Below are 21,907 nucleotides of genomic sequence, written 5' to 3' on the forward strand. Positions count from 1 at the left end.
AATCCCAGAAAACTACCAAATTCTATTCTAGAAACCCAAGGTCACTAACCTTAGCTTCTGTTAAGCTGCCTGCTGGGCAAACCTCCCCCTCAACGTAACTGCTTATCTTAGCTTCTGTTAAACTATCTGCTTGCACAAAACCTCCCTCAGCAGATATAGAGCAGGATACCAAGGTTTGGTTCTTACTTTTATAAAAAATAAATAGGGGGCTGGAGAGATGGCTCAGCGGGTAAGAGCACCCGACTGCTCTTCCGAAGGCCCTGAGTTCAAATCCCAGCAACCACATGGTGGCTCACAACCATCTGTAACGAGATCTGACTCCCTCTTCTGGTGTGTCTGAAGACAGCTACAGTGTACTTACATATAATAAATATATACATCTTTAAAATAAATAAATAAATAAATAAATAAATAAACCTTACTCTAAACACAGCACTACACTTGGGTCCTGAAAACCAGCTGCCTGGAATAAAGATTTTCAATTGGCAATAAAGTATCTGAGTGGTCATCTCTGGTGGGCTTCCTTGTAACACATGGTTCAGTTAACTGGCTGAAAATAGGGTCCATACTCTGCCCCAAAACCTTGTGACATAGCATGTATCCTTGAACAATCTTTGTTGTTATTTCTTTATAAAACCCGGTCTTTAAACGATAATCTCTAAGATCCTCCATATAAGAAATATTCTAAGACTTGGTGGTAAAATACATGATTTGTTACACTTGAACACAAGGATAAGGACCAGTCAACAGGTATACATCATGGCTTTGCCAACTTAACTAGTTCCTCTACCATACTGCAACTTAACTAGCTCCTCTACCATATTGCAGACCACACTTTTATCGATGCAAGTGGCCAATATCCATTCACTCTGAAAAGCACAGCCCTCCCACTCTCCTCCTGAGGCTGGAGAGGGGTGGGGGTGGGGGGAGATGATCTCTCCTGCCACCCATGGGTTAATGCTCTGAGATGGTCCTTTGTTTTACAGAGGGGCACGGAGACACACTCAGCTGATGCAGTCCATTATTCAAATTGCATTTCCGCAGCAGCGAATAACTCCAGCCACCTGACTCGGATCTTAGGCATCGTCTTGCCTCACGACAACCCAAAGCTATTACATTAAGAGCAGACAGAAAACAATGGAGCTGACAGCGACGTGAACTCCCCTGGTAGATGGAAACCATCAATCCAGGCGCTGAAGTATTTAGCTACAAAAGGGGAAAAGACATTCTTTGATTGAAGGATAAGAGGAAGGCATACACAGGCACTTTTCAATCAGAGTTAAAGCGAGTACCTTGGAAGAAATCGAAGATAAGTCTGCCTCAGGAAAGCGCAAGTCGGCAACTAAACCTGCTGGAGAATGAAAGTTTGGGGGCAAATGGGGTCACTCTGGTGTGTTCCCCGGTCAATTTGGGTGCCCAAGGTCATCCTCTGGTCCCTGTGTGGTAGTTTCTAAGGGAAATGAAACAGTGGGCTTCCTTAGGCGCCAAGGATGCAGGAGACAGATCATTTCTGCTTCAACAGTGTTAAGTGATATTCATACGCTCCAAGTCTTTATGCGTAAGTCAATGAAATTAGTCGTAGGATTTAGAAACCAGAAACACGGTATTGGGTTTTCAAAAACAATACAAAACGAAACAACAACAACAACAACCGTCCAACTATTCTTCTCTGTTAAACTTGTGTTCTGGTTCTCTGGGGTAGAAGAGCAGGGTTAATAGATTCTGCCTCGCCTAAAAAGGAAGCCAGTGGCACAAAATCTATTCCTCCAGCAAGGTTGCTGGGCAACGAGCAAGCTTTTGGCATGCGGCTGACGTCTCCAGGCAGCCCGGACTCCACAGAGTAAGCTCTTCCATCACTCACAACTAACTTGATTCTGATGGATTAAAACGGAATCAAAACGTACCGTAACTCACTCACTTCCAAATGCAGGAACCAGGGAGAGACAGAAAATACCGTAATCCCAGCCAAAGATGAATTTATCAGAAATACTAGGATTCACTGAAGTTCGTTTTACAGGATGAACAATCTCCTATCATGCTAAGGTCAGAATATTCAAAAGCAATGGAGACAAATAACACTAGAAATATATTTTCTTAAGCCAGGCATGGTGGTACACGCCTGCAGTCCCAGTACTCAAGAGGCAGAGGAAGAAGGATGGCTGTGAGTTTGAGGCCAGCCTGGTCTACACAGTGAGTTCCAGGCTAGGCAGGGATACTTGGCAAGATTCAGTCTGTCTCAACAAACCAAACAGTGGGGTTAGAGGGAACAGCTCGACGGTCAAGAGCACTGGCTGCTCTTCCAGAAGACCAAGGTTCAATTCCCAACAACCACATGGAGACTCACAACTGTCTCTAGTTTCAACTCCGAGAGATTAACGCTTTCTTCTTGCCTCTGCGGGTACCTGGCAGGCACATGGTACATAGACAGACATACATGCAGGCAAAACATCTATGTACCTAAAATAAATCAATGAGTTACTACAAAATATGTTGGGAATACAGTTCAGTAGTAGAACTCTTACCACACACACACACACACACACACACACACACACACACATTGAACTTCTCAGGCTGGAGAGGTGGCTCAGCGGTGGAGAGCACTGACTGCTCTTCCAGAGGTCCTGAGTTCAAATCCCATCAACCACATGGTGGCTCGCAACCATCTGCAATGAGATCTGATGCCCTCTTCTGATGTGCCTGAAGACAGCTACAGTATACTTATATATAATAAATAAATAAAATCTTTACAAAAAAAAAAAAGATGGACCTTCTCCTTCTCCATATAATGAGGAGTTCCTGATTCAAGTTCCCCCTGTGCCTGATACTGTGTGAGTCACACTTCCCCCTGGTGCTGGGGATGGAACCCGGGTCCTTGTGCATGTTAGGTAAGAGTTCCACCACTAAGCCACTGATCTCTAGCCTGGTCCCTGCTCTGCCATCCTTCAGCAGCAACTCTTCTGATGACCATCTGAGAGCAATATTAGTAACTAATTGGCACGGGTCCTCAGGTCCCAAGCCCATGCTTTGGGGCTCTAGGGAAATAATGCAGGACTTTGGGCCAGCTCTGCCTAGTGTTCAAACACAAAACAAGATGGCTGCTTCTCACCAACCAGTTCTGGTTTGGCATCCCCGGGTGTTCACTTGGGGAAAAGGCCTCCAAGGTACACAGGCCCACCTGGTAAGACTCTGAAAATAGGGGGGTTGACAGGTCAGTGTCAAGGTTGTCCCTCTCGTGGTGTCTCACATAAAGCAGGGAGGGAGGGCCTGGATGCCATAAACCATGCTAGCCCTTGTTTTCAACTTCTCTTGAAGAAAAACCTCTTTCTGGGCAGACACAATGTCGCAACTTCTTCAGCAAGGTGCACAAATCAGCATCAACAGTCACTGCTGCTTCTCACACAATCCTGAACCTAGGGTCATTAGTGGATCCCAGGGCCACCAGACCAGGGAAGAGGACAAATACAATCAGATAAAAGAAAATCCATCCTACCTACATATCTTCCAGGGGATCGAATGAAACCAGATTGCACCCCAGCTTCTCCTAATACACGGACGGTGTTGACACATTCAGGGGAAAATTTGCATGCTCTGGCCTTGGCATGTCCCCTTCTACAGCCCCTCCCATTCCTCATTCATTGTGTTATCTATTATATGTTCAGTTCGTTTCCAGGATCTTTCAACACATTTAAATGCACCGTGGGAGCCAAAAGCAGCTTCTCTGGACCCATTAGGATGATGAAATGTGACTTGATAGAAACTGATAAATTATTATTGCTCCCTAATAAGACGTGTACCCCTAAGAAACAAACAGCTGTTAGTAGTAATAAGAAAGTGTCCCAGTGGGCATTGCCACAAGCTTGTAAGAGTGACTTCACCAGTTCATGGCACCACCCTTTAAGGTCTAGCTCTAAAGCCACCTCAGAAACCCTCTACTGAGACTCCCACTTCCACACTAATCTCTCTTCCTTACCCGTGGCTTGGCCTCTGCATGGACCACTTTCTATTTTCTACTGATTCATTCCTTTTAACGTCTACCCTTCCCCCACCCGGTTTATGCTCGAAGGTCTGTGTAAACACAGGGCCCTGTGCAGAGGGTAGATTCTCATGGGAAGAGAAAATTGCACAATGATGTAAGCCCTAAAAAACTAGAATTCTGATTGCTTGTTTGTTTTTGGACAATCTCGGATGTCTAGGTAAATCTATTTGCTCCATAAAAATAGAAGAGTCTTTGGTTCAAATGAGTATTAGGTCAGCCCAACCAGCATGGTCGTTTCCCTTTGTCTTAAAAGACTTGGGCTTTCTCTAAGTAATCTTGTAGATGGTGTGTTCTGTATGACCTTTGTCATTCGAGGCACGGTATCCTGTAGTCTAAGCTAGCCTCAAATCCACCATGTAGCTAAAAGCGACTTTGAACTCCTGCTGCTCCTGTCTCTACTCCCAAGCACGGGGACCTTGGGTGTGCACCATCCTGCCCATCTGTCAATGACGCTTTTGTATAGAGGAGTTAAAGAACTTTCCTAGAGGGTCCCTTCCTTTAAAAAAAAAGTTCTATATTATGAAAAAACAATACTTATTTTATAACCTTTGGCATTATTATAGATACAAGTGTAAATACATATGCATATCTGTGCACAGGTATATTCAAATATCAACTGTCAGTTGTTGGTCAAATGAATGTTCTCTTTGAGTCTGCAAGATTGCTTCTCTTGGGGTTCATTGATGATCGTATCCATTTGTATCCCTCCCACAAATACTCATCAGTATTATGATTACCTGTTATTACACAGTCTCTGTCTTCCTAAAACAGCAGTTCTCAACCAGGGTTTTGACCCTGTTGTCAAGCCTTTATTTCCAATATTTACCTTACAATTCATAACAGTCACAAAATATAGTTAGCAAAGAGTCTTTGGCAACAAAGAAAATAATTTTATGGTTGGGGAAGGGGTCACCACAACATGAGGAACTGAATTTAAGAGTCGCAGCATGAAGACCACTGATCTCCGTCGAGAACCTCGGGCCTGAAGGCCTGTGACATGCTCAAGGATCAGAGCTGTTCTTCCCCACACTACTGCAGCCTACTGCCTAGCCCTAACCTCCACATAGATGAGGCACACTGTAAATATTTGTATAATGATCACTGCCTAAGTTCACTGGTTAATGACTTAATACCTGATTGAAATTCTATCTTGTTTGAAGGTTTCAAAACATGGCTGGAGATTTAGAACTAAGCTACTGATCCCACATAGATTTTTTTTTTTTTTTTTTTTTGTCTTTGTGAAACAATTGCTAATCAGAATACTGAAGCATGGCCTCTTTAGGGAAACTTCAAGAGCTAGGAACTAGCTTTTATCTCTAACAAAGAAAGAGGTGGGGAGAGAAGCTAGAAAAGAGAAAATGTTTTATCTTGTTCGAAGAGAAAATTCTAAATGAAATATACATATATGCAAAGAGTTATGATAGGACACTTGAGTTGAAATCAAACATATATGTATGGACTTTTGTTAGGTGGATTTTTTTTTTTTTTTTTCTGAAACAGTATCTTTGGAAGTCATCCCTCAACCTGGGTCAAGGGATGCAGGTCTATTTGAGCCCATGCTCCACAGGCACTGCTGGTCTATTAAGCCGCAGATACTGAGTAATTACAAGGAAGAGGGAATGGGAACACCTGAGGCTTTCATGATAGGCAAAGGTGTCTCCCCTACAGCTGTATAACAAGTATTATTCTCCAAGCATCATTGCCCCTTCCTCCATCCCCTTCTTTAATGTGAACACAGGATCCCAGGCTGGCCTTGAACTCTGATCCTTGTACTACCACCAGCCAAGTGCTAGGATTCTAGGTATGCATCACCACACCTGGCTACTACATGTATGTTTTAAGATAAGCCAGCAAGATAGCTCAGTAGGTAAAGGCAACTGCCACCAAGACTGCAGACCTGAGTTCGATCCCCAGCATCCACGTGGTGGAAAGAGAGAACTAACTCCCACGAGTTGCCCTCTGACCTCTACACATGTTCCATGGTACATACAGTCTCGCTCCCTCCCACTTTGTTTTCTGTTAGCTATGATAAACACCATAACCAAAAGCAATATGTATTTTTTTTTAATAAGGATTTACTTTATCTTACACTCCCAAACAATAGTTTAGCATCAAGGAAGTCAGGGCATGAACTCAAGGCAGCAACCTGAAGGCAGGAACTAAAGCAGAGACCACGGGGAGCACCTAACTGACATGCTTCCTCTGCCTTGCTCAGTCCCACCTACCTAGGGATGGTACCGCCCGTAGTGGGCTGGGTCTTCATATGTAAATGAAAAATTGATCTAAATAGAAACAGTCCAATCTAACAGAGGCAATTCCTCAACTGAGGTTTCCTCTTTTCAGGTATGTCCAGGTTTGTGTCAAATTAATGAAAAGTAGCCAACACATATACAAATTAAATATAATAAAAATATTGCAAGTTTAGAACAAGAAGCACCCCTATTCATTGAGGATAAAAAATTCTGGCTTCTAGTAGCTTCTCCTCTGGTGCACATATCCTCTACCCGAGTTTCTGCCCTCTGCAGTCCGAAGATTTTTCTCCTACTATATTTTAAATACTTTCCTTATTATTCCTGCATACTTAATATAATATATTAACACTTGGCAAAATATATGTTCTGATTTTATATTCAGAAAAAGCATTATAAGTATATACAAGTAGTTGACTATGCTATATATGTGGCTATAAAGGTGTGCGTATCTCCATATAGTATATTTATTGACTTTTGCTAATACAGTAGGGTAACCAAGACAAGGAGAACCAGAGCAGTAATTTTTTAAATTATTCATATTTGACTCTAAGATACCAAAAGATTATTTAAACACTAGACTTACTTCCCTTCTGTTCTTAATTCTATTTAGCTTAGGCTAATAAGCCTAATTTATATTTCAAAGGCATGTGCTAACTGATCATATAGGATAATGTATGTAAAAGTATTCCATAATTAAAAGCCTAATGTAAATATAACTACATAATAATCATTTTCTTTTACATTTTTATTTGTGTATATATGTGTGTATGTATGTGTATATATTATGTAAGCTGTATAACCTAGCACTATCATTTATAAATGTCTGATAAAAGATCAATTCTGACCAGTGACGAAGTTTTCAAAACGAGAAATATCAGAAGAATGGCTGATGTTTGATTGGTTGGGCTTTTTCTAAGACAGGGGTCCAAACAGGGCCTGTCAACAGTCATCCTCCTGCTTCAGTTTCTTTGATGCTGAGATTATAGGAATAAGCCACTATGCCCAGATTACATACATAGTTTTCTTTATTGTTTTGTTTAGACAGTGTTTTTCTAAGTAGCACTAGCCTGGAACTTACTACATAGTCCAAGAAGGTGTCAAATTCTCCTGCCTCTGAGTCCTGAGTGCTATAGTTGTGCTGTGCTCTGTGCTACAGTTACAGCTGTGCTGTGTGCTACAGTTCCAGCTGAGCTCTGTGCTACAGGTCCAGCTGTCCTCTGTGCTACAGTTACAGCTGTGCTGTGTGCTACAGGTCCAGCTGTCCTCTGTGCTACAGTTACAGCTGTGCTGTGTGCTACAGTTACAGCTGTGCTGTGTGCTACTGGTACAGCTGTGCTCTGTGCTACAGTTACAGCTGTGCTGTGTGCTACAGGTACAGCTGTCCTCTGTGCTACAGTTACAGCTGTGCTGTATGCTACAGGTACAGCTGTCCTCTGTGCTACAGTTACAGCTGTGCTGTGTGCTACAGTTACAGCTGTGCTGTGTGCTACAGGTCCAGCTGAGCTCTGTGCTACAGGTCCAGCTGTCCTCTGTACTACAGTTACAGCTGTGCTGTGTGCTACAGGTCCAGCTGTCCTCTGTGCTACAGTTACAGCTGTGCTGTGTGCTACAGGTACAGCTGTCCTCTGTGCTACAGTTACAGCTGTGCTGTGTGCTACAGTTACAGCTGTGCTGTGTGCTACAGGTCCAGCTGTCCTCTGTGCTACAGTTACAGCTGTGCTGTGTGCTACAGTTACAGCTGTGCTGTGTGCTACTGGTACAGCTGTGCTCTGTGCTACAGTTACAGCTGTGCTGTGTGCTACAGGTACAGCTGTCCTCTGTGCTACAGTTACAGCTGTGCTGTATGCTACAGGTACAGCTGTCCTCTGTGCTACAGTTACAGCTGTGCTGTGTGCTACAGTTACAGCTGTGCTGTGTGCTACAGGTCCAGCTGAGCTCTGTGCTACAGGTCCAGCTGTCCTCTGTACTACAGTTACAGCTGTGCTGTGTGCTACAGGTCCAGCTGTCCTCTGTGCTACAGTTACAGCTGTGCTGTGTGCTACAGGTACAGCTGTCCTCTGTGCTACAGTTACAGCTGTGCTGTGTGCTACAGTTACAGCTGTGCTGTGTGCTACTGGTACAGCTGTGCTCTGTGCTACAGTTACAGCTGTGCTCCATAGGGCTTGGGATTAAATCCAGGACTTCATACATGTCAAGCATTCTTCCAACTGAGCTACATCTTCAGGCCCCTGCTCACTCTTCTGCTCTCCCTCTACCATCTGTCTATCCAGCCTCTCTATATTAGCTTCCATCTATCCGTTATCTATCTATTTAATCTAATCTAAAACAAAAACTTCTTTAGTCTACTATTAGATTCTTACAAATTTTGAATGTTTGTATTAAAGATCTTTTGTTTCATAAAATTAGAATAGTAGTAGTTTGAAGCCAGCCTGGTCTACACAGTGAGTTATGGAACAGGCAGAGATACATAGTGAGACCGTCTTGAACCAAAAGGATAAAAACAAACAAAAAAAATTTCTGTTGGGCCATTATAGTGAACACCTTTAATCCCACGACTCGGAGGAGAAGGCAGAAGCAAGCATATCTCTCTGAGTTTGAGGCCAGCCCAGTCTACAGAGTGAGTTCTAGGACAGTCACAGCTGTGACAGAGAAACTGACTTGAAAAGCAAAAAACAAAACCAAAGATAGATAGATAGATAGTCATTTGGTAGCTTTTTTTTTTTTCAGTTTTGATTTTATGTGTATGAGTGTTTGCCTACATGGGTTTATGTGTACCGTATGAGTGCCGGTGCCTGCAGAAGCCACAAGAATGTGTCAGATTCCTGGAACTGAACTTATAGATGGTTATGAGTCACTACACAGGTTCTGAGAACCAGCCATGGGTTAACTGCTGCGCCATGTCTTCAGGCCATTCATTTTGTTATTGAGGTGGAGTTTAATGTAGTCCAGGTGGGCCTGGAAATTGCTGTGTCACTGAGAATAAACTTTCCTTTTTTTTAATTCCTCCACCTCCCCAGCGCTGATGTTACAGGCATGGTCATCACTTCCGGTCTAGACAGTGCTGAGGCTCCAATCCAGGGCTTTAGGCATGCTGAGCGAGCACCTGCCAGCTAAAGCACCTTCCCAGCCCTTAAAATTCTTATTTTTTAAGACACATGTTCATGTACAAACACACACACACACACACACACACACACACACACACACACACACACACTGGCATCAAAACCTCCAACTTGCTCCCTCCCCAGTCTCCCAACATTATTATCTTAGAAGTGTCTTCACTCGGTTTCCTCCACAGCCTTATGGGAAGCAGCACTGTAGAAGCAGCCACAAGCCTTACATTAGCACAAGACAGGGGCAGAGGGAGGATGGAAGCCCAGCCATCCAACACAGGCAAAGAGACTTCAAAGCATCCCTCTGATGGCTCAAACATCCATAACAGAACTGGTATTTCTTTTTGGAGTCAAGGCAGGGTCGAGTCTCTTCCAGGGGCCAGTGTTCATCTCGGAGGTTGCAGCCCTGGTAGACTCAATGCCTTTTGATCTGGGTGGAACCAGAGTGTTACAAATATGCTTGCATTAAGCTATCTCCAGCCTGCCTGAGGGCATCAGTCTGGAATGCAAAGATGGGAGCCTCAGACTGTCAGGTTCCCAGTCTTCATTTGGATACATTTTTCACTGGCAGGCTAGCTAATGCTTCTTGTGTGAAATGCAGCAAACTGACTCCCAGGAGCCATAACAATCACACGAGCATCCCCAGGAAGGGCCAATGCCTGTGTCTCTGTCCTCTAGGGCAAGGATTCAGGGGAAGGATAAAGAATAATAAGCAAATACCACAGCATCCAGTAACATCCCACAGGCACGTCTGGAGCTCTTGGACTGCAGAAAGACCCTGGCTACCACCACAGTCTTGGGCCACCAAAGCATCCATGTTCCTTGCCCATGTCTGGGCTAAATGGAATCTTCCCAAAGACCCAGGCCTGTCTACTCCTTGGTCTTGCCCTTGACAGTGCAAGACTTCATTTCCAAAATCAAAATGCCCAAGACCAGGATGTAGCCAGGAGGCATACCGTGTCAGCAGTAAGCATTTGGGCAGCTCTCTGCATTTCTCTATCTTCTGGACAATTTACTGAAAATCCTCTATAGGTGAAGGGCATCTGCTATGCCAAATTTGGGGAAAGGAAGAGAGGGAGAGATGTCTTTAATCAACAGCTGCAATATACTACACCTGTGTGACTTGTCGCCCAAAGACATGAAAGGATTGATGATCAGAGATGGGGAGAAAGCAGTTCATTTCATTTCCTACCAGTTTATACCACACAAGTAATAATCCTGGCACACACGCCCAAAATCAAGAACTCTTGAAGCCTTAGGTGACTGCTCACATAAATACAAAGATGGTATAAATGAGCCCACAGTTCCTATAAATGGGAATAATACCATTTCCCCTCTCCTCTCTCTGTGTGAGTATGCGTGCTCGTGCACGTGTGTGTGTGTGTGTGTGTGTGTGTGTGTGTGTGTGTGTTTTGCTGGCAACTGAACCTAGGGCCTCTTGCATGCCAAGTGTGAGCCATTACCACTGAGCTACCCCAGCCCTGCTACTGTATTAATATCATTACAGGTAACCCATGATCCAAAACACTACATAGTCACTGTGAAGCAGCGAGAGAGGACATGCTCTGAGGGAAGAGGGTGTACAAGGTGACACCTCAGTCTTCTGCTGTTCCTTGGGACAATGGAAGGACACACACAAATGTTTCTGAAGGGCCTTAAAAGAAATTCTTTCAGAGAGCAGAGACCTTAGCCATCACATCGGTCTCTGAAGTTATGCACAATGACATCCTTTGGTTCCTTGCCCAGGGCAGAGGTTTAAGCCTGAAGACTCCGTTTACTTTACCAAAAATTGTAGAAGTGATTTGTTTTCTACAGCACAAGGCAGATGAGCTGCCTCCTCCTCCTCTTTCTTCTTCTTCTTCTTCTTCTTCTTCTTCTTCTTCTTCTTCTTCTTCTTCTTCTTCTTCTTCTTCTTCTTCTTCTTCTTCTCCTTCTCCTCCTCCTCCTCCTCCTCCTCCTCCTCCTCCTCCTCCTCCTCCTTCTTTTTCTTCCTTTTTTAATGGCAAATGATGGAATGACCAGGAGAGGCAACATCCTTTACCCAGGATGCCCTCTAGAGCAAGGAGGACAGAGGCATAAGTCCAACTTTCTGGGGCTAATTCCTATTCTTTTGGTTCTCTGCACATTCAGCTCATAGAAGGAGATTCATGTGTCCCCACCTCAAGCAAACTCTTGTCTGTCCTACAAACCCTTGTCCTTCCTACTAGCATGTGTCCTTCATGCCAGCACGTGTCCTTCATGGCAGCATGTGTCCTCCTGCCAACATGTGTCCTTCCTGCCAACACGTGTCCTTCACACCAACATGTGTCCTTTATGACAACATGTGTCCTTCATGCCAACATGTGTCCTTTATGCCAACATGTGTCCTTCCTACCAAGATTTGCACTGCCAACACCTGTTCTTCCTGCCAGCATGTGTCCTTCCTGCAAACATGTGTCCTTCCTACCAACAACCTGTGTTCTTCCTGCCAACCCCTGACCTTCCACCAATCTCTGTCCTTTATGGCAACACGTGTCTTTCTTATTAACATGGTCCTTACTACCAAGATTTGCACTGCCAACACCTGCCCTTCCCTTCCTACCAACACCTGTCCTGGGATTTGTGCCACAAATACCAGCCCCCCCCATCAACATCTGTCTTTCCTACCAACATTTGTCTATCTGTGTGCCCTTCATTCATTGTGCCAACACCTGTCCTTATATCTGTCCAATCCATACTGCCCTTGTGGACACTCGTCCATGATTTCTCTACAACTCACCTCACATGCTCCACAAAAGACACCCGACTTCACCCCTTCCACTGTTGTGTCTCAAGCAGGTCTCCATGTGTCATTTCCCACAGGTAGGGAAGTGAAGGGACACCGTGCTAGCAACTGCCTCCTCTCGGTTCTCCAGGCTGGCCTTACACGTGTCTACTCCTGTGGTGGTCCTGTCTCTAGAGGCCGTCTAGAAGTACGCTCCCTTTAGAACAGCACATGATGCTCAGTCCCGGGCTTTAAAGCCTCACCCTGAAGAGTTCTTCGGTGTATTTGTTTCTGTGTAATCTCACACCATGGTAAAAGTTATATATACAACAACACCCCCCTCCCTCAAAGAGCTGGGAATCCAGGCACTGAGGGACAGTAGCAGTCACCTAGGAAAGGCGACTCTTCTCCAGTCATTATCATAATGTAGTCATCTCTGTAAAATTCTCTCCTGAGTTGGAGCCAGCCACTTGCAGGAAAGGAGAAGGAAACCTGCTGCCTTGAGACTACCATTCTCTATCAAAAACCAACTCAACTGTAGCTTCGGGAGTCCGTGATGTTAGGCCCAGGCTCGGGCCAGTCACTGTAAAGGTCATCTGAAAATCCACTGTAGCTCGGATATAGAGTGCTTGCCAACAAGGACCCGGCTTTGATCCCCGGCACCACACAAAAAGAGACAAAAGCATTTCAGGGATGCGTGCTTGGTTATTTGTGAAGGATATAAGCATTTGTTTGTGTAAATGAGGCTGTACACAGGAAATCGTCTGTGGAAATATTAGTTAAACTCAAGCCCCTGCCAGCAAACACAAGCCTGCGGTTCCCGTGTGGCCCAGTGTGTGTATTCTTTCTAAAATACAGGTATTGAATAATAAACAAACAAGCTAAGCCTCATTCAAACAAAGGATGTGAGTTCACAACAGAAACACACACAAACACACACACACCTTGGTTTAACTCGGCCTTTCACTCCAAACTCCATTTCCCCACACTCCCCAAACTCCACCTCCCCAGCTCTCTGCTGGGAGCTGGAGGGCATTTCCACAGGGGCGGAGGTAAACTCTCTTAAAGCAGGGCAATGCAGGATCAACCTGAAGGGGGCTTTCAGTGGCCCCCCTGCATGTGAAAATCTCTCGGAAGGTACACTAGTGTCAGGGTGCTGGGGTGGGCTGCACTTGCTCTTCATAGCAACAAGGCCCCAGAAGGGACTGAACAATTTGGAGAGAAAGATCAAGTGGTGCTCGTGAGTTAGTTAAAAAACAAACATAATTACAATAGCCTATTGCTTAAACAACAGGACAGTGCAAACAGAAGCAAAACAAACTTAGAAAGCCAGGCTCGGGAGGTGAACAAGCAAACACTAAACTCTTGTTCCTAGGGGTGTAAGACTGCAGGGCATGAGACACTGTTCCTGTCCATCACCCCAGTTGGGGCCCCTGGTCTCTGTATGCTCCCGAACTACCAGGAGATCCATCCCCTGTGCAGCAAGCCCAGGGGACCTTTCCCGTTAGCTCTACACTCACTGGGAAGTCAGGGGACGTGAACATCTCCTTTAAGCTCACAGCTATTCAGATATCAAGACTGCCAGACCAGGGCCAAGGCAGGCAGGACCATTTGGTTCATTAGGACGGCAACAACAAAACAGCTTTTTGCCGGTGTTAAGGAGTCAACTCATCGTGCTCCCCAAGCCCGAATGGAAAAGGAAAAACCTGAAAAAACAAAAAAGGCCAACAGAGGTCACACAGTCTGGAAAGTGGAGAGAAAGGGGAGATAAAATAGTCCTCTTTAGGCGACCTTCGTCCTTCCGTTGTTATTCATCTATTGATTTAGCTTAATGCGGTGTGCACCATGGAAACCTGTGGAGGCTGGAGGACCACCTCAGGTGTAGTTCTTAGGATACCACACACCTTGTTTTCCGTGTAGTTCCTTAGGGAGACAGGGCTGGCTGGCCAGCAAGCTGCAGGATCCACCTGCCACTACCCCCTACCTCTGCCTCCACAGCCCTTTCTATTTGTGCTTTTGTGGTTGCTTGTTCACTGTGACAAAGTCTCGCTACATATGTAGCCATGGCTCCCTAGAACTGATGTAGAATAGTCTGGCCTCGAACTCACTGATCTGCCTTTACAGCACTTTTTTTCCCCCAAGACAAGGTTTCTCTCTTGCCCTGGCTGTCCTGGAACTCGCAACTGTAGACCAGGCTGCCCTTGAACTCAAAGCTCTGCCTGCCTCTGTCTCCCAACAGTCTTTGGTGTGGCTTCTGGGCTCAAAGGCATGCCCTCAGGCTTGTTTGGCAAAGCACTCTGTGTGCTGAGTTATCTCCCCAGTCCCTTTCCTTTGTATTTTCTCCTATTTAGTGAGAGGAAAGGAGAATTAGAGCTTTGTCAGTATTTTTGTTGTTCACTTTAGTTTTATACATTTTTGTTGTTTCACTTTAGTGCATAGAGCCCAAAATCTGAAGCTTCCAAAGTGAGCTAACCCATCCCTTGCGTTTGCTCCTCAGCACACACAGACCAGACAGGAAACAATATATATCATCAAAGAAAGAGGGCGGAGGGGGGAGAACCAGGGGTGGGGGTGGGGGAGAAAAACCTTCCTAGAATATTACTTAAAACCATTGTATCCTTTAGATGTATCTGTGCAAACACGAGCAATTTATTTGTTTAAATAAATGTTCTGGGCTGGGCAGTGGTAGTGCATGCCTTTAACCCTATAGCAGTTAGGCACAGGCAAGTAGATTTCTGTGAGTCTGAAGTAGCCTGGTCTAATGAGGTGATTTCCAGGACAGCCAGGGCTACACAGGTGAGATTCTTGTCTCAAAAATAGAATTGCAGCCAGGCGGTGGTGGCGCACACCTTTGATCCCAGCACTGGGCAGGCAGATTTCTGAGTTCAAGGCCAGCCTGGTCTACAAAGTGAGTTTCAGGACAGCCAGGGCTACACAGAGAAACCCTGTCTCAAAAAAACCAAAAAAAGAAAAAGGAAAAAAAAAAAAAAAGAATTGCTTTCAAGCAAGGTCTTTCTAAGTTGCCCAAGCTGGCCCTAAACTCACTCTTTAGCCCAGGCTGGTCCTGAACTTGTGACTGTCCTGCCTCAGAGTCCTCAGTAATTGGGATTATAGGGCTGCACAACCAGGCACAGCTTTTTCCTCGATTTTCGTTACTCAAGGTCACATGCTGAAACTAGACTTCCAAGTTATTGTGTGCAAGGAAGGCCCCTCTGTCTCCTCTCACCTATCTACTCTCCCCTACCCAGCTGCCCTCCACAGGACACTGGAATGGAAAGCTAATACAGAAACCCTCTACCCCATAAAACACACACCCATCTGGCCTTTCGAGGGGTTACTACAAGGACACTGCATACACTCGGAGGCTGTCAAAATGAGGCTCAAGGAACCTAAAAGAGGATGCTGTATTTGAAAACATGCCCATGTTTCATCCTGATGAGGAGACATCAAAGTAAAACGAGCTTGGACCACTTTTGGATGATGGCATCTGCGTTGCCAGAGAGATCTGCTTACCATACTCATTTAGGTAGAGAGTCAAAATCAACACTGCTGTCAGACAGCTTGCTGCTAGTCAGTTAGAGCAATCAGAGAAGGCTTGACTGTCTCATGGAAAAAGAAAACGGAGGACAGACAGACAGATGTAGACACCAGGTCTCTGCTGTGGAGGAGACTCATTTTTTTGTTGTTGTGAGCCTACCCTTTAACAGCTGAGCCAACTCTCCAGCCCACGCAGAGGGCACTGTAAAGCCCCAGTCCTCCAGGGCCTTATGGTCCTATCAGCAAAGATACTGGAGGTAAGGATAGGACAACGAGAAGGCTAGCCATTAGTGATGATTCATTAGTAGCCAGTTACTGCCCTATGGGACTCAATTCATCTTAACTAGGTAGTATGATTAATCTGTCCATTTTACAGGTAGGTGAACGGAGGCACACAGAGTAACAGACATATGAAAAGTAAGTACTTCCATAGATGAGTTTTAAATGATTTTGATATTCATTCCCACCTGACTCTCAGAACCACAGTGAGACAGGCAACATCCCACACAAAATGGCCATGGCAGAACCCTGAGTATCAGGAAGCTCCACCTCTTGCAGGAAGGGCATTTAAAGATGGTGGCTATTACAGAGGTGCTGGTTTCCTGTGTGGGTTGTTGGAAAGCCATGAAGGAAGGGCGCTAGATGCAAGCCCAGAGGTGGGCATAAGCAGATGTAAGGCCTCATGCAGACATGAAGGGGACATCATTTCTGATGACGGTAAGAACCAGGGGTGCAAAGGATGATGGGAGGTAGGTACTAAATGCGTGGAAGGAATTGGGAAACAGAACTGTGGGGGCTTGGTCTGGCCACCATGGGAGACAATAATAGCAAGAACGTGTGACCTGGTGGCTTCTGAGCACAGTGGAGATTTAGCACGAGGTGCAAGCAAAAGAGAAAACAAACAAAAACCCAACAGTCTGACAGAAAGGTAAGATTTGACTAATTGTTGAATAAGTTATTATAGAATGAGTCATATAGAACACAATATTCTATAGCCTAAATTATGATAGCACCTCAGCAATTGTAGAAAAAATATAAAAATGAAGATAATGAATGATAACTCTCCAAATTGAAGGGCTGTCATGCTTCTCCAAGGACCCAGGGAATCTCTACCAATAAATGTTCACAATGTAAATCTGGCCTCTGAGTTGTGTCTAGCTTTCTCTCACTTAATAACTAATCCCAGACTGACTCAAACACCCTCCCGTCAGTGCTAAAAGGGAACGCTTACCTACCACAGTCATTAATAATGCATGGGAGGACTCAGGTTCCTCAGCCGACAGGAAAAGCATAAAGAGAACACACTCTCAAAGAACTATTGAAGGTGATAATGATTCATTGCGGTTAAATGTCTCCAAAAGCCCCCCATGGAAAGACTCACCCCATCTCAGCCGTTACTCGGTGAATTCTCTCTCCCCACAGAGCGTCTGTTGAAGCCTTAGCAAGAGAGCTTCGGAAACAGTCTCTTACATATGTGCTTGAAGTGAGAGCATGCTCAGCAAGGCACACCCTGAGTGTTGCACGCTTAGCATCCGTCTAAGAAGAGAAACCACCCATGGAATGGGGCATAGGGTGATTATGGGAGGGAATGGAGGGATGGAGTGATTAGCCATTGGGTGCCAAGGTTTTATGGTTGGCATATGATATGCTCTCCACGGGATCCTGTGCTTAAATACTTGGTCCACATGGGGCAGATGTGGACCTCTTAGATGTGGAACACGGCTGAAGGACGTAGGTAAGCAGGCAATCGAGGAAGCTTACAGTTAGCCTGAGCTCCTTCCAGTCTTGCTCTCTGCTTCCACCGGTAAGGGAACAGCCCCTGTCACTCCCTCCCACTACCACAATGCTCTGCCCACGCACAGGGGTGCAAGAGACCATGGAACAGACTCTCAGAAACTGTGAGTCAAAACTAAGCCTCCCATTCTCTTTACTATTTGGGCCCCAGTACACTAGAGTTGCTGATGAAAACAGAAGCCAAGAGGCACGGAACATTCTCCACCTGGGCAACCCTGTTGGTACCTTGGCTTTGGAATCCTGGGCTCCAGAACAGTTCACACCTGGCAGTCTGAGTGCTTTGTCCTGGAGGCACTAGGAAATGAATTACTACACACCTGTGCAAGGCACAACACTGAAGGACAGAGCTGGGCTCGCCAGATGCTTAGGGGAGTTGAGCTTTGACCTCCATCTTGCAAGTCCCTTCCAAAACAGTCTCCGAGACCTGATGTCCTCCTGATCTTTGAAACGAAGGATTTGGCTTGCATGAGCCCCGAAATTGAAACTCTCATTCCAGTACCCACAAAGACAAGACTAAACCAAGGCCAAAAAAAAAAAAAAAAAAGTAGAACTCGGGGTCCAAACTCTAGAAAGCCACGGTCAAGCAGAATCCGAGGAGAAAGCACAGAGGAAGCATAATTAGCAACGCCGGCTTCGTTTACCATATGCCACACAACATCTCCATCTACACGTCAAATCTGGCCTGCAGCCCTCATGCCACAGCGAGTTAATACAAAGAGACGCAGGGAGCCGCCAGATGCAGAAAGCCACCGCTGAGGGCTGTGGAGGAGCTTCGTGCAAGGACACTTCCTTTCCTGAGCCTGCTCCAGTCAAGGTCATTCAACCCCTGCAATGGGAAACCCGCTGCACAGAGGAAGGGGAGAAAGAAAAAGAAAAAGGAAAAGAAAGAAAAGGAAAGGCTGGCCTCAAAGGGCAGCAGCTCTGGGCCTCAGCCCAGGACACTGGCATGAGAAGCTCAGAGCTGGCAAACAATCCTCACCAGGAAAGAGCAAGAAGAAGTGTCTAGACAAACCTCACTCTGACACACACGCTACCATTGTATCTCCCCCACCCTTAAGTAAATTGTAGCTGTCAAATTACACCCTTTCATTCCTGCTGCTGGTTCATTGAAGAGTGGCTAACCGGGAAAGCCTAGAAACGTTCGTACTTCGTCAGATTTTTTTTTTCTTCAAATGACCTAATGTTGTGGTAGGAAACTGCTGCCAGCTCATGCTGGGGAGAAACTTAGCCCTGTCAGCATTTAATTATTATTTTAGCACCATTTCTTTACTTTCCTACAGGGAAGAAATAACTTAAATTAAAAAAAAAAAAAGGCAACAAACGGTTAGCTTTTAGCCTTAGGAGACAATGTCTTTTGGATGACAATGTCTTTGTCAAAAATGGCTGGTTCAGGACACGGGCAAGTCACAGGGGGTATCAGCTCCAATCTTGCAACATTGAGACCATGACATGGAAATTCTATTCAGCCTGCTAACATGGGGGGGGGGGATGGCATTATCTGAGACCCGCCCATGTTAACATAACCCAGTCATGATAGCCACCTTTCTCAAAGTCCTGCTGCCCGTCCCCCAGGGCTTTTGAATGAACCCCATGGCTCTCCTCTCCTCTTCCTCCTCTCCTTTATTTCCACATGCATGTCAAGTTCCCTCCCCTGGGAAAAAGAACAGGACTGGAAAGGTAAGGCTAGTGTGGTAGATGGGACTGCCAATCAATCGTGACCCCAGTAAGCAATATGGCAACCAAAAGGCCAGATATCTGGCTACGTTCTCTAAAACTAGTTTATCTTTCACCATCAAAGATCTGGTTGATCACATTATGTACATGGGAGACCATATGTGTACACGTATGCATGAGCCTGGGGGGTCAAGAAGGGGACACCAGACCCTCTTCACCGTGCTAAGGGTGGTGCTAAGTCATCTGATGTGGATGCTGGGAACTGAACTCTGGCCCTCGGCCTGTGTAATATGCCTTTTAACTGCTGAACCATCTCTCTGGGGCCTCTCTCATCTTTAATCGCTTTCTTATAATTGAACTTTTTTTCTTTTCTTTTACAAAAATGCCATTTCATCAATGCTACAAGAGATGAGAACCTCGACTCTTTTTTTTTTTTTTCTTTCTGCTTTGTGTTTTGTTTTGTTGCAACAGAACTTCATGTAGCCCAGGCTAGCCTTGAACTCTTGATCCTCCTGTATCTCTCTCCAAATTCTAGGATTAAAAATGTCCACTGCCCTCTTGGCTAGAAATCCCCAGGACTCCATCTGTCCCTCCTCCCTGAGGTAAAGTTCTGTTTTTTGCTAAGCTGGGGACACTGGATATAGATAAGTGACAGCTGTTGAATTCTCAGCAGTTACTGTGAGGGAGCTACAGTGTTTACTGCTGAGGGTCCCATTCCATACAAACCTGGACACAGAGTGGTACCCAAGAGATGATGTGTATGCAGGCAGAAAGCTAATCACTTATCAGGACATGGAGGGATTCTGGTTAGCAGGACGTAATGATGAAAGTGGTCCCTGACTGCTGGTCCAAATGATGTTTTGTGCCACCAATATGCCTGACTTCAATGAGAACTTGAGACTTCCCCCTAAGTCCACCTTCCACTGCTTCCTGTCTTCATCTCTTCTACCTCAGGAAACACCTACCTTCTATCCAGGCCTCTGTTTCCCATTTCAACCTCCTAGAAAGCTTTGTCTTCCCTATTTCAAACATTCACCTAACACTAGACTAGAAACATGGTTCCCCTGGCCTCCATGAACACAATCTAGCCTCCTTCTGAGCCATTTTGTACAAGCCAGACATGGAAGGCTCTGAACCTAAGAGCCTGCCATGCCATTCCCATGCCAAGAAATGGCTTCCCTGGGAGCCAGACCAAATCCAAACTCTCCTAACGCCAACCCACCTGATCACCTCTGGGGCTCCATTCCATTCTCGGATTCACCCATTCATTGTACGCTCACTTCCATAAACAAGCCAAGTCCCTCCCTAAGCCCTGGCTGTGGCCTTTGAACTGGCTGTGCTCTTAGCATAGAAGTTCCTCTTTCTACTCCTGCAAAGGATGTTCCTGAATGTATAAGGCTATAAGTGTGTCCTCAGAGGTGGCCACTAGGATTTTTATTTCTCATTGCTTCCTATGACAATCCACATCTGTTCTTCTTGTTTATTTACTAATGACATAGAATCTCCTTACTGGCAAGGGCCCTTCACTCCCTTTAACTGCTGTGACCCCAACAACTAGCACAGTATCTGGTACCAACTGAGAAAATTCAATTAAAAAAAAGATGAATGAATGGTTTATTATTCATTGCCCAAAGAAGCACATGTAATAGAAAAACGGGTTGGGAGCTACTATATGCATTTACACATAATGAATTCATGGGTTTCTTACATCTGTTTTGTATTGTGTTGCTATAACAAAACACCCGAGACTAAGTTATAACATAGAGAGGTTGGTCGGCTCAGATTTTGGTAGCTTAGAAGTGAAAACATCATGGCACCACACCTAATGTGGCTCCTAGTCACATGGGCCTTCCAGGGCAAGAAGCTGAAAGCCTTTCACTAGGATTTTCGTCTTAAAGACGTACTACCCCGGGACACTGTTATGTTGAAGATCAAGCTTCTAAGACATGAATACCTGGGGACCAGCCAGATCAACAAGCAGACCAGGCTGTTTCCTAGACGACCTCCGAAGCGAGATGCACAGTATCTAAAAGACACCATCTCTTGTTGGGCCTCTCCCTACACACACACACACACACACACACACACTACAACCTGAATTACTTACTGACGGCAGAGGGATAAGAGGGCTGGATGTGAGGGCTAGGGCCTGTGCTCAGATCAGGAGTGGACAGAGGTGACGGAAGTCAGGATGGTCCTCCATGCAGAGGAACTGTGACAAGTCTCCCTCTCTAATGTCAGCCCTGCTCAGCCATGTAGCCATTAGCAGTGACCCTCTGTGCTCATCTCCCTAGGAACCAGGGCTTCCTCTGTGGGCTGTGTCTCTATTCTCTGTACAAGTTAAGTGAAGTGCTTAACCCAGACACCCAGTTAACACAGACACTCAACCTCAAGGGAACCATGATGTCACTGGAAAACCTTAGTCATGACAAATTAATTCAGCACATACCCATTGAACCCAGGTACTGGTCCAGCCATTGGAGAGTTATAGTTAAATTTAAGAGTTGTTCCTGTTTCGAAGGCACCTAGAGACTATCTATGCAAATGCCTTAAATCCATACCTACTCCATTGCATTGCCATCCACAATTGACAGGAACGGAAGACAGTGCAGCTCCAAAAGGGGCCCATGAACACTTGCATCTTCTCATCCTCCACCACCCTAACTGCCCCTTGGCACTCAGAGACCAAACAGGAGGAACTGAAAAGAAACCAAACTTGGACTTTATCATGAACAGTCAGGCGCTGAAGCTG

General features: G+C 45.4%; 1 protein-coding gene across 6 annotated transcripts in view; it reads right to left on the reverse strand.

Annotated features, from left to right (window-relative positions):
* Foxn3 (forkhead box N3) overlaps nucleotides 1–21,907 on the reverse strand; it is a 370,218-nt gene that overhangs the window by 309,080 nt on the left and 39,231 nt on the right. The gene's annotated exons all lie outside the window — the stretch shown is intronic.

This window comes from Mus caroli, unplaced genomic scaffold (assembly GCF_978045245.1).
Source record: "Mus caroli unplaced genomic scaffold, Mus_caroli_1 scaffold_14, whole genome shotgun sequence".
NCBI lineage: Eukaryota > Metazoa > Chordata > Mammalia > Rodentia > Muridae > Mus > Mus caroli.